This window comes from Patiria miniata, unplaced genomic scaffold (genome assembly GCF_015706575.1).
Source record: "Patiria miniata isolate m_02_andy unplaced genomic scaffold, ASM1570657v1 HiC_scaffold_1, whole genome shotgun sequence".
In the NCBI taxonomy this organism is placed as follows: domain Eukaryota; kingdom Metazoa; phylum Echinodermata; class Asteroidea; order Valvatida; family Asterinidae; genus Patiria; species Patiria miniata.
The window spans coordinates 19085430-19095991 of NW_024037047.1; the positions used below are offsets into that span (position 1 = coordinate 19085430).

The 10562-nt window shown below is 37.3% G+C and overlaps 1 long non-coding RNA gene across 1 annotated transcript; it reads left to right on the forward strand.

Annotated features, from left to right (window-relative positions):
- Positions 1-3074: 3074 nt before the first annotated feature.
- On the forward strand, positions 3075-4067 carry LOC119742995. The gene is made up of 3 exons (XR_005272999.1): positions 3075-3164; positions 3523-3617; positions 3994-4067. It is a non-coding gene; the product is annotated as an uncharacterized LOC119742995 (long non-coding RNA).
- Positions 4068-10562: the final 6495 nt, after the last annotated feature.

Genomic DNA, 10562 nt, shown 5'->3' on the forward strand with positions numbered 1-10562 from the left:
ATTTATTTGTATCACAAGAATCAAATACATTACGATTTAGTGACAAGTGTACGTGGGTTCAGAAGAAAGGTTCTAGACAATAATGAGAAGCATGATAGAAATTCATCCAAAACACCAGTGTTGAAAACTTCAAAGAGACGTAAACGTGCAAACTTAAGGATGAGGCAAAAATCTGATAGAGACCGTCAAAGAAAAAGATATCAAAGAAAGAAAGATGAACAAAATGAAGAGCATGTACAAAAACACAAAGTAAAGAGTGACTGCAGGAAAAAAAAGGAGTGTGCAAAGAAAGAAAAATACCATAAATGTGTGGAATACAGACAAGGTGCTATTGAGTATGGCAAAAAAAGATACAGAGACAATGCAGCAAAGATTACTGGAGTCATGAGGCAAACATACCATGAGAATAAAGTGTATAAACAACAAAAGTTTAATACTGCAAAAAAAAAAATACCACAATGATATATCATACAGAAATGGTCTTATAAAATCTATGAAAAAGAAGTACCACAGTGATGTATCATATAGAAATGGCCTTATTAAATCTATGAAAGAGAAGTACCACAGTGATGTATCATATAGAAATGATCTCATTAAATCTATGAAAAAGAAGTACCATAGTGATTTATCCTCAAGGAGCAAATAGAAAGAGATCAAGTCAACGTATTATGAGCAATGTAATAAGAAATTGGAGGCAAGATGTACTATCATCAGGACCTGAATACATATGTGCAGTTTGTCATAAACTCCTTTTTCGAAAGCAGGTGGTAAAGTGTAATCAAGACAAATATAAATGTGTTGATAGCATATCTGGTAAGTTTTTGCATACATGTGAAGCCAACAGAAACTGTGGTGATACGTGTCGTGTGTCAAAATCAAGTAGATCAAGTTTGTGGATTTGCTTTACATGTCATAGAAAATTGCTTCAGAATAAGATACCAGCAGAATCTTGTGCAAACAATTTGGCATTGGAAGAGATCCCTGAGGAATTGAGCTGTTTGAATACATTGGAGGAACATCTGATTGCAATTAATGTAGCATTTATGAAAATGATGGCTTTACCCAGAGGAGGTCAGAATGCTGCGGCCAGTTGTATGTGTACCATCAAATATTTCAGAAACAGTAACATCATTACCTAGATGTGGAAATAACAATCAGTTAATCAAAGTTAAGTTGAAGAGAAAATTGTCATTCAAAGGATATTATCAGTATCAATATGTCAGCAGAGAACATATGTTGAGCGTGCACTACGTTATCTAAAGGAGCATTATGAATCGTATAGTGCAATTGAGATTAACTGTGAATGGGACAATCCTTTGAAAGATGAACATGAAAACCAAGAAGAGGATGAATCTAATAATTCAAGTGAAAGTGATGAAAGCAAGACCAGATCTTGATGAATTTAATGTGATGTGCCTTGCCACATTTTGCTCAGAATACAGGATAATATATAATGCAAACACTAACAAGAAAAACAAATCACCAGTGTATGAACTGAAAGATGGTTTGGGTCACATACAGAAACGCAGTAAAACTGAACCTGCAGTGATAAGATACCCTAGATTTTCAGAGAGTAAATATCCTGAGAAATATTACCAAAGTATATTGCAGTTGTTTCTTCCATATCGTGTAGATGTGCATTTGAAACCACCTCAGTTTGAAACATTTGCAGAATTTTATAAAAATGGTGAAGTAAATCTTAATGGTCAATTGAAATCTGTGAGGTACATTCTTGAAAGTAACCGCTCCATATATGAAAAAAATGTTGAGTCTCTTGAAGCGGCAGAACAGTATCTGAAAAAATTTGGTCTTCAGGAAGATGCATGGGCTTTGATTTGTCCTAAGGCTGAGCAAGAGAGACTTGAGTGTGAAGCAGAACGTGAAGAAGTATCAGAGGAAGACAATGAATTGATATCCCTGATTTGCAAGCTGATGCAATGGTAGAAAAAAATATGTAGTATTGAACCACATCCAGCAAAAATATCAAAGCAAGAAGCACTACATTTATTAAAATCATTGAACGTAGAGCAGAGACAGGTCTTTAATAAGATTCGTAATTGGTGCTTACAAAAAATAAATGGGAAAAATCCTGAACCATTTCATGTATTTGTGACAGGTGGAGCTGGAACTGGGAAAAGTGCTTCATATGATAATACAAGTAAACTAACACAAACGTTAAAGCAGCAATGTCGTGGAGGTGTAGCAGTATTTGGTAGAAAGAACAGAACATTTAGCAGACTGACTCTTCCTGTTCAGAATCTAGAGCATATTGCATTTCAGATAATTAGTCAGATGTCATACTGTGTGGCAGTAATTTATCGTCCGGCTTCATATTTGATGAACGAATTTGTTGACTATCTTAAAATTTTGCTGAGTGAACTTCATAAAGTGTCCAATAGATGCATTGTAAAATGGGCGATTTTAATGAAGACATTCTGAAACACTGTTCACAGATTGAAAAGTTAATACAAGATTATGGTTATAGACAGTGTGTTAATGATGAAACAACAGAAAACGGCACATTGATTGACCACGTTTATGTCAGAAATATGGATATGGTAGATGCTGCAGTGATTCCGACTTATTACAGTTACCATGTAGCAATTTTTATAACTATATAATTCGAGCAATTTTATTGAAGATATTGTCAAACATTATCTTGAAAGATCAAGATTCAAACATCTTCAGAACTCTGCATGTCAACTTACTAGCAATAGTTTAGTGAATAATCATCATTTGTATCACATAACGTTTTCCCCCCAAAAATTAATGTACGTGTAATTTCAATGTCTAATGAATAACTGTAAAGTATACATGTATATTCCTTTTTTGACAAGCTAAATTTAATCTTTGCATGAAGAGTAGTGGGAGTACAAGCTTCTAAGAGGTGTCATCTTTTCACCTTTTCAGATGAATATTCTGACATCCATTGTGGTTTACTTTCACAAACTAAGACTTGCTTGCTCATTGATCATGTCCACCATCCAAACCTTTAACTCTCATTTTTTTTATGAAGCTAATAGATTCTTATATATGTCGTTCTTGTATCCACTTATTTGTACATAGAAGTCATCAGGCTGAAATCGACATCTTTTCACACAAAGTTATCACCAGTGTGCTTTGCATCAGCATCAGTGTGCATGCCAGTATTCAACATTGTTCAGGTGAGTGAGCTGTAAGGGGTGAGGGTGGGGTGGGTAGTATACATGTTGCTCAAGACTCTTTCTTTCAAAAGACTTGCTAGCTTGTGTATAGTTTCTTTGAGTACTGAATCTAAACTCAATGAATGGGAGATTTGCTCTAAAAAAAACATTTGAATGATATCTCTGTGATTTGTGTGGTTCCGAGAAGAACCAGTTTTCTCAGAACCACACAATTCAAAAGAAATATCAATCACATAGTGTTTCTGCATAAATCCTATTCATTTATCATGTCCATTATCCAAACCTTTAACTCTCATTTTTTAATGAAGCTAATAGATTCTCATACATGTCGTTCTTGTATCCACTTTTTTGTACATAGAAGTCATGAGGCTCAAATCGACATCTTTTTCAAAGTTATCACCAGTGTGCTTTGCATCAGTATCAGTGTGCATGCCAGTATTCAACATTGTTCAGGTGAGTGGGCTTGTTTGAATTGTTTTTTAAAGAGAGAGAGGGGGGCAGGGGTAAATATGTAGATCAAGACTCTTTCTTCAAAAGACTTGCTAGCTTCTGTGTAGTTTCTTTGAGTACTGCATCTGAGCTCAATGAATGAGAGGTTTACGCTAAAATCAAACACCATGTGAACGATATCTATTGTGATTTGTGTGATTCTGAGAAGAACCAGTTTTCTCAGAACTACACAATTCAAATGAGATGTCAAACACATAGAGTTTCTGCATAAATCCCATTCATTGATCATGTCCACCATCCAAACCTTTGACTCTCATTTTTTAATGAAGCTAAGAGATTCTTATACATGTCGTTCTTGTTTCCACTCGATTGTACATAGAAGTCATCAGGCTGAAATCGACATCTTTTCTCAAAGTTATCACCAGTGTGCTTTGCATCAGTATCAGTGTGCATGCCAGTATTCAAAATTATTCTGGTGAGTGAGCTTGTTTGACTTGTTTTTTTTTAAGGGGGGGGGTGGTATTGGAGATTAAACATGTAGATCAAGACTCTTTCTTTAAAAGACTTGCTAGCTTCTGTGTATAGTTTCTTTGAGTACTGACTAAGCTCAATGAATGAGAGGTTTGCGCTATAATCAAACACCATGTGAATGATATCTCTTTGTGATTTGTGTGATTCTTAGAAGAACCAGTTTTCTCAGAACCACACAATTCAAATGAGATGTCAATCACATGGTGTTTCTGCATAACTCCCATTCATTGATCATGTCCACCATGCAAACCTTTAACTCTTCCTGCAAATATTGTACTTGAAGTGCAAGTGGCAGCTTTTAAAGTGTTTGTGTCCAGTAGGTGCTAAAAATTTGGCAAGTGATATTTGATATGCTTTTTTTTAGCAGACATGATTTTAGTATGGTACTTTTTCCAATGAACCATTTCGCATTTTATTCTATTCAGGGACGCAAATTCTGTAGCCCATGAAATGAAGCTATGCCAACCTATCTGCTTCCACACTGTCGGCAACATTCTTCCATCACACATTTCCAGCTATACGGAGTTACTTGGTGATTCTACAATCTCAGCCAGTATTAAGAACCCAAATTGACTTCTGCTGTTACAAGCTACGTGTGTATCATTCTCTCACATATGAACAACCGTGAAATGTACACAAAGACTGCTTGCATGTCCAAAAGAACACTCATAACAAACCCATCACGGTAGTGCGGGGAACATTGTTATTTTGCATTCCATGCAGTGACAGACCTTGTTGGCTTCATGAGATAATTCGTGACTGCTAGTGACATAAGCCTAAATGTTTATGTAAAGTCTGGCAATTGATATGTGAATAGCAATTATCTTCAAGTTTTTCATCTTGTCATCTTGTCACTCTATAAATAACGGGTCCAAAGTGAGACATGCTTTATGTATGGATGCAAAATATTTTCTTTAACCTTTTGCAGTTTCAAATTATAGCACTGGTGGATCTTAGTACTTTAAACATAATGTTTTTTTTATTCTGACTTGATTGTCTACTTACATGACAAATAACATGGCTCGCCATGTAACAGGGACACCAACACATTATACGTGTGACGCAAAAAACTGTTGCAACCTGACGCCACTTTGGCAGTTGTAGAGAGTCTATAGAGAGTCAAGAACATTTTCTTAGTATTTCAGTATTTTCTAACACAATTGAAAACGTTCCTCAGTCCCAGATTCATGTAATCATAACTTTACGAAATAAATGAATTTCAAACTTGTTACTGTCGTGCAGATATTTATGACCACATAAACCAGTGATTTCACTTGTAACAAGCACACAAATTTGTCGTTGTCATTGCCCATTTTTTCATCATGGGTGAAGAAGATAAATTTGATTTGTACGATTCTTGTTTTAAATCACTAGGACAAACCATAACCACATACTTAAAGTGTACAGAGTGCAGAAAAGGGTGTACACTGTACATGTATGCGGAATGTTGTCTTTACATTACATGAAGATGTAGCCAATCTCATTCATACAATACCATAAGTCTTGTCTGCAGTTTGAAATATGTACAATACTATAGTTTTAGACTAAAGATAATTCTTTTGACAAATAAAATATTTGAGATTACTTTTTCAATTACAGATTAGTTATGTTATCAATTATTATTAACATTTTAACAACTAAAGTGTCATTTTTGTAAAATGTAATTCGTTTTCCTGAAAATGTTTACCGTTCATGTCATTCATCAAAGCTCATTTTTAATAAACATTTCTGACGAAACTTTTATACACCATTTCAAAGATGTCAAACTTTCTTCCCATTAGTGTTTCTCAGATACCGCGTTGAGAATGGTCGGGGCACAATTAGACACATTGTCTTCATTGGGCAAATTGATAGTGCATCTCCATTTTTTGTAATTGCGAGAGCGGCACTTGCTTTTGGTGGCCAGTTCAGCGTCCGTTTTATTTGCGTGAAAAGCACTATTATGTTTAGGAGTCAGTTTCCTTCTTCAGGAGAGCCACAATTTCAATGTTGTGAGCGGTCGACTAATTAAGCTTTCGAGGAGCAGTTGTCCATCTTGAAAAGGTCTACAGAGGGGTACTTGTCATTTTGAGGACCACTTTGCATTTAATACAAAACAAAAGGCAAACTCTATATCGCGATCACCTGTTTGGGGGTTTATTACATTGTCAATCAATCAATGAAATTCTGTAAAGAGAATCGCCCCCAATCATGTGAATATTTATACCATACACCGTTTACGATGTTCACCAGTCACAACTCGTGATGAGATATGCACTTGGCCTGGCAGTAAAAAAGTGGCACAATACAATCACAACGGCCAAAAGTGAAATTACAGTGTGCTAGCTAGATAAAGTGCCGATATGAACACTCACTATGCATGTGCATATACATGTAGTCCTCTTGTTTTTTCAAGACGACAGTTTGGCAGTTATACGTAAGCTATGTACATGTACGTTCGTGGTATACAGGTAATTTTACCTGAAGTCCTGATAAAACACGCCCTCACGACCACGTGCATGTGTGGTGTATGGGAAGCAGGCGATGCCGAATCTGGTCAATGTATACATGCACACACTTGCGGTTTATGCTCACTTTGGACAAGGCATTTTTTATACGACGCCGCGTCAACTGTGTGAACAAATTGACAAGCTGGGAACTTGGCACTGTTGAGGCAAATGTTTACGCTATCATTTAATGGGCAATTCAAGATTATATCTGTACGGATTGATTTGTTAGCAATTTTTGAAAAAAGGAAAGGTATTTTCAACGGAACTTCCGGTCTGATGACGTCATACGCCTAAAACTTCGCACACGTCTTAAGTGGGTCAAGGTCATCATATACACCAATATTTGGGTGATTCCGACAAACTTCGCCACAGACATCTATTCAAAATACATTTTTGAAAATGTTCAACCTGTCGCTAGAGGGCGCTCGAAGATTGCATGACGTCATCGGTAGATGATTAAAGAATACTATGAGCCAGTGATGTAGTGCCTTGATGCTGGGCCTTGGCCTTAAGGCTGCCTTAAGGCTGGATGTTAGGGCCTTGGCCTTGGCCTCGAGGCTTGAGGGCAAAAGCCTTGGCCTTGGCCTTGAGGGATCACGGCCTTACAATTTTGAGTCAAGGCTCTTCAAGGCTCATAGATTTTTGCATTTTCCAGATAAATCTGTTCGAAATTTTGCTGTTACCATTTTAATCGTATTACCATGGAGGAGGGAAACCCCTTGTAGATTTGTGTGTTGGGCACACTTCCACTTTATAGCATCACATGTTGTTACCATTGTAGTAGATTTGCTGCAAAAATATTCTGTACACTTGTGGGGCTAATGAGATGATCACTTAAATTGCATACAATTATGGAATAGATATCTGATTGGTTGTATGTCTCCCTGATAAGTGCTTAAGATTTGCATGTATCTGTTTCAGATAATGCTGATATTTCTGACCATGTTGGCCCAGCAAATAAAAATTTCCCAAATCAGTTTCTTGGATCCCCTTTTTGTTACACTCGGGAGAATTGTGCGTCAATATAGAAGTAAATCTTTATTTTGTTTTAGTTAAACCATATTGAAGACCTGAACTTATACTTGAATAGATCTAATGCAGTCATAAAACGGTGTATGCGAGCATGTTGATTGCAATTTAAGACATGTTGTTCTTCTTAATGGGCGATTCGTGATGATGTGTCATGTGACTATAATTAGTTCTATATCAGTGGTCATTTTGTAAAAGAGGGCCTGGGCCTTGGCCTTAGCCTTGAGGGTTAAGCCTTGGTCTTGGCCTCGAGGCTTGAAGGTCTAAACCTTGGCCTTGGCTTTGGCCTTGAGGGTCAAAGCCTTGGCCTTGGCCTTTCCTTGAAGGTTTAAGCCTTTGCTCCAACACTGCTATCAGCCAAGAGACTAACACCGTTGAAAGCAAGTTCATATCTATTACCACTTTTAAATAATAAGCCACTTCCGGTTTCGGCCTTTTTCGACCGGAAGCAAGGGTCACGTGATTGCACGCACACTGAATGAAATAAAGACCTCAACCTACTCTACCACTGGCCGGCAACAGAATGCTGCGGACGCGTACGGTTGATTTCTTATGCATTTTTTAATATTAAAAGTGTCACAATTTAATTGCCTTTAAATAAATACCGGATGACGTCATCATGACGTCATCATCACACAATGTTGTTTGATTTAGGGTCTTTGCTTGAACAAAGAGTGGTGTAAATGAATAAATGGCAAACAGTCGAAAATGCACTTTGAAAATCGGCAATTTTGTTTTTATTTCTGTGTACAAAGTCTATGGGCAAAATTAAATATTCAAAATTCTATAATAAATTAGTCGATGACGTCACCATGACATCAATCTTCGGGACACATCTTTGCTATAGGGACTATGCTTATGCCAACTTTGAATGATGTCTGACAAAGATTAATACCCAAAGTGCTGCAGAGAAAAATCGTGTACAAAGTCTATGGGATTTTTGGCGCCAAAAAGAAGGAAAAACTAGAGCTTTATGTCTGTTTGCAAACAGAACACAGGGCTTTTTCGCATTTTACAAATATTTATGTTTCGTTGGTCCTTTTGCAATCAGGTTTCAGAGTGCATCATGCAGTTAAAGGTTGTTCAAAATGCTTAGAATAATTCCTAAAATATAATTGTATCACATGACGTCACATGCCCTGCAATGACGTCATCTTTGAAACTCTTGTCAATGCACATCTTGTCATTGTGGTCTTGGTTTGAACCAAGTTTAATGTCAATCCGATGAAAAAAGTGTGCAATTTTTGGAAGCAGAATAAAATTATAAATATTTAAAAAATCATAAAAAACGATGACGTCATCGTGACGTCACTTCCAACTTTGCATACTAGTACGATTAACTACCTACCCACCAAGTTTCATGACAATCGAACCTTTCCTTATATGTGTTTTGAAAAATCGCATTTTAATGACGTCATGATGACGTCACACATTTTTCAAAATGTTGTGCTAATACCTATTACCTAACAGACCAAATACAAAAAGAATTTTGAAATTTGCATGTTGCATGTTGCGTTCGTGAGATATGGCTAAAAGGTCAAAAAATTCAAATATTCATTTAAAGTCTCAGGATGATGTCATCATAACGTCACCTCATTTTTTTTTACCTACAACACATCCCGGTCTAGCCACATACCAAGTTTCAACCCAATCGGACTTACAGTTCTGTAGATATAGGTTTTCAAAATATGCACGTAAATTTTCAAAAATCAATAAAAAATTAGGTGATGACGTCATCATGACCGTCAATGATGTCATAGTCTTTGCATAATTGTTGTATGAGGGTCTCCCTTGGCTGTAACTTTGATGACGATTCCAGATCGCCAAGTTGTAAAAATGGTGGCTTGAAAACGTGTACAAAGTCTTTGGGCTAAAAATCCCACTGCAGACAAACTGCACCTTTAAATATGTGATTTGCCTTTAAACTGAAACATTTTTATAAAATATTACTTGATATTCTGACTCTTGGGAATATGTTCAATCAAATGAAAGAGAATAAAAATACAATTTTGTTTTCCTTAATGCTGAGTATGATCATCTCTTGCTCTATGGCATGGTTATAGACCCGTGAACGTGGCGGTATACACCGCCACGCGTTCATCTCATTGAACAGCTTTCGATCGGCAAACATCGGCGGGAATAGAATTTCCGTTTGAGTCCCGCAATTTAACGAGCACTTTTATGACCAGAACTTACACAAAACCTTATCCGCAAACTTTGAGCTGTGTAGGATCGGTCATTCCAAAGAAATTTCGGGATCCAAACGAAAATTCTATTCCCGGCGATGCTGGCCGCGGATCGAAAGCTGTTCAATGAGAGATGCACGCGTGGCGGTGTATACGTTATAGCGCCACGTTCACGTCACGGCTCTATGGCATGGTGTAATTAATTCACAGTGGTTTTAAGGACAACTAGTAGAGCGCCCTCTTATTTGTGTTAGTATGGTGTCTCAGAATTTCATACGGACTATACATGTCTAAGTCTATGAACGCACTCTAGGATCGATAGCATAAAATGGTACGAGAGTAGAGCGCGTAATGAATATGCATGACTATGACGTCACTAGAAGCTCATGATCACGCACGGTACTGATAGACATGTAGATGCACACTGTATGTGCTGCATCCCACTTACCGATGATCATCACATTTAACAAGTCCTCTTTCTACTGTCGCGCCACCACCCTCTCGTGTCGCCCCACTTGATGATCATCGGTAAGTGGGGCAACAGTAGAGGGTGGCGGCGCGACAGTAGAAAGAGGACTTGTTAAATGTGATGATCATCGGTAAGTGGGACGACACTAGAGGGTGGTGGCGCGTTAGTAGAAAGAGGACTTGTTAAATGTGATGATCATCGGTAAGTGGGGCGACACAAGAGGGTGGTGACGCGACAGTAGAAA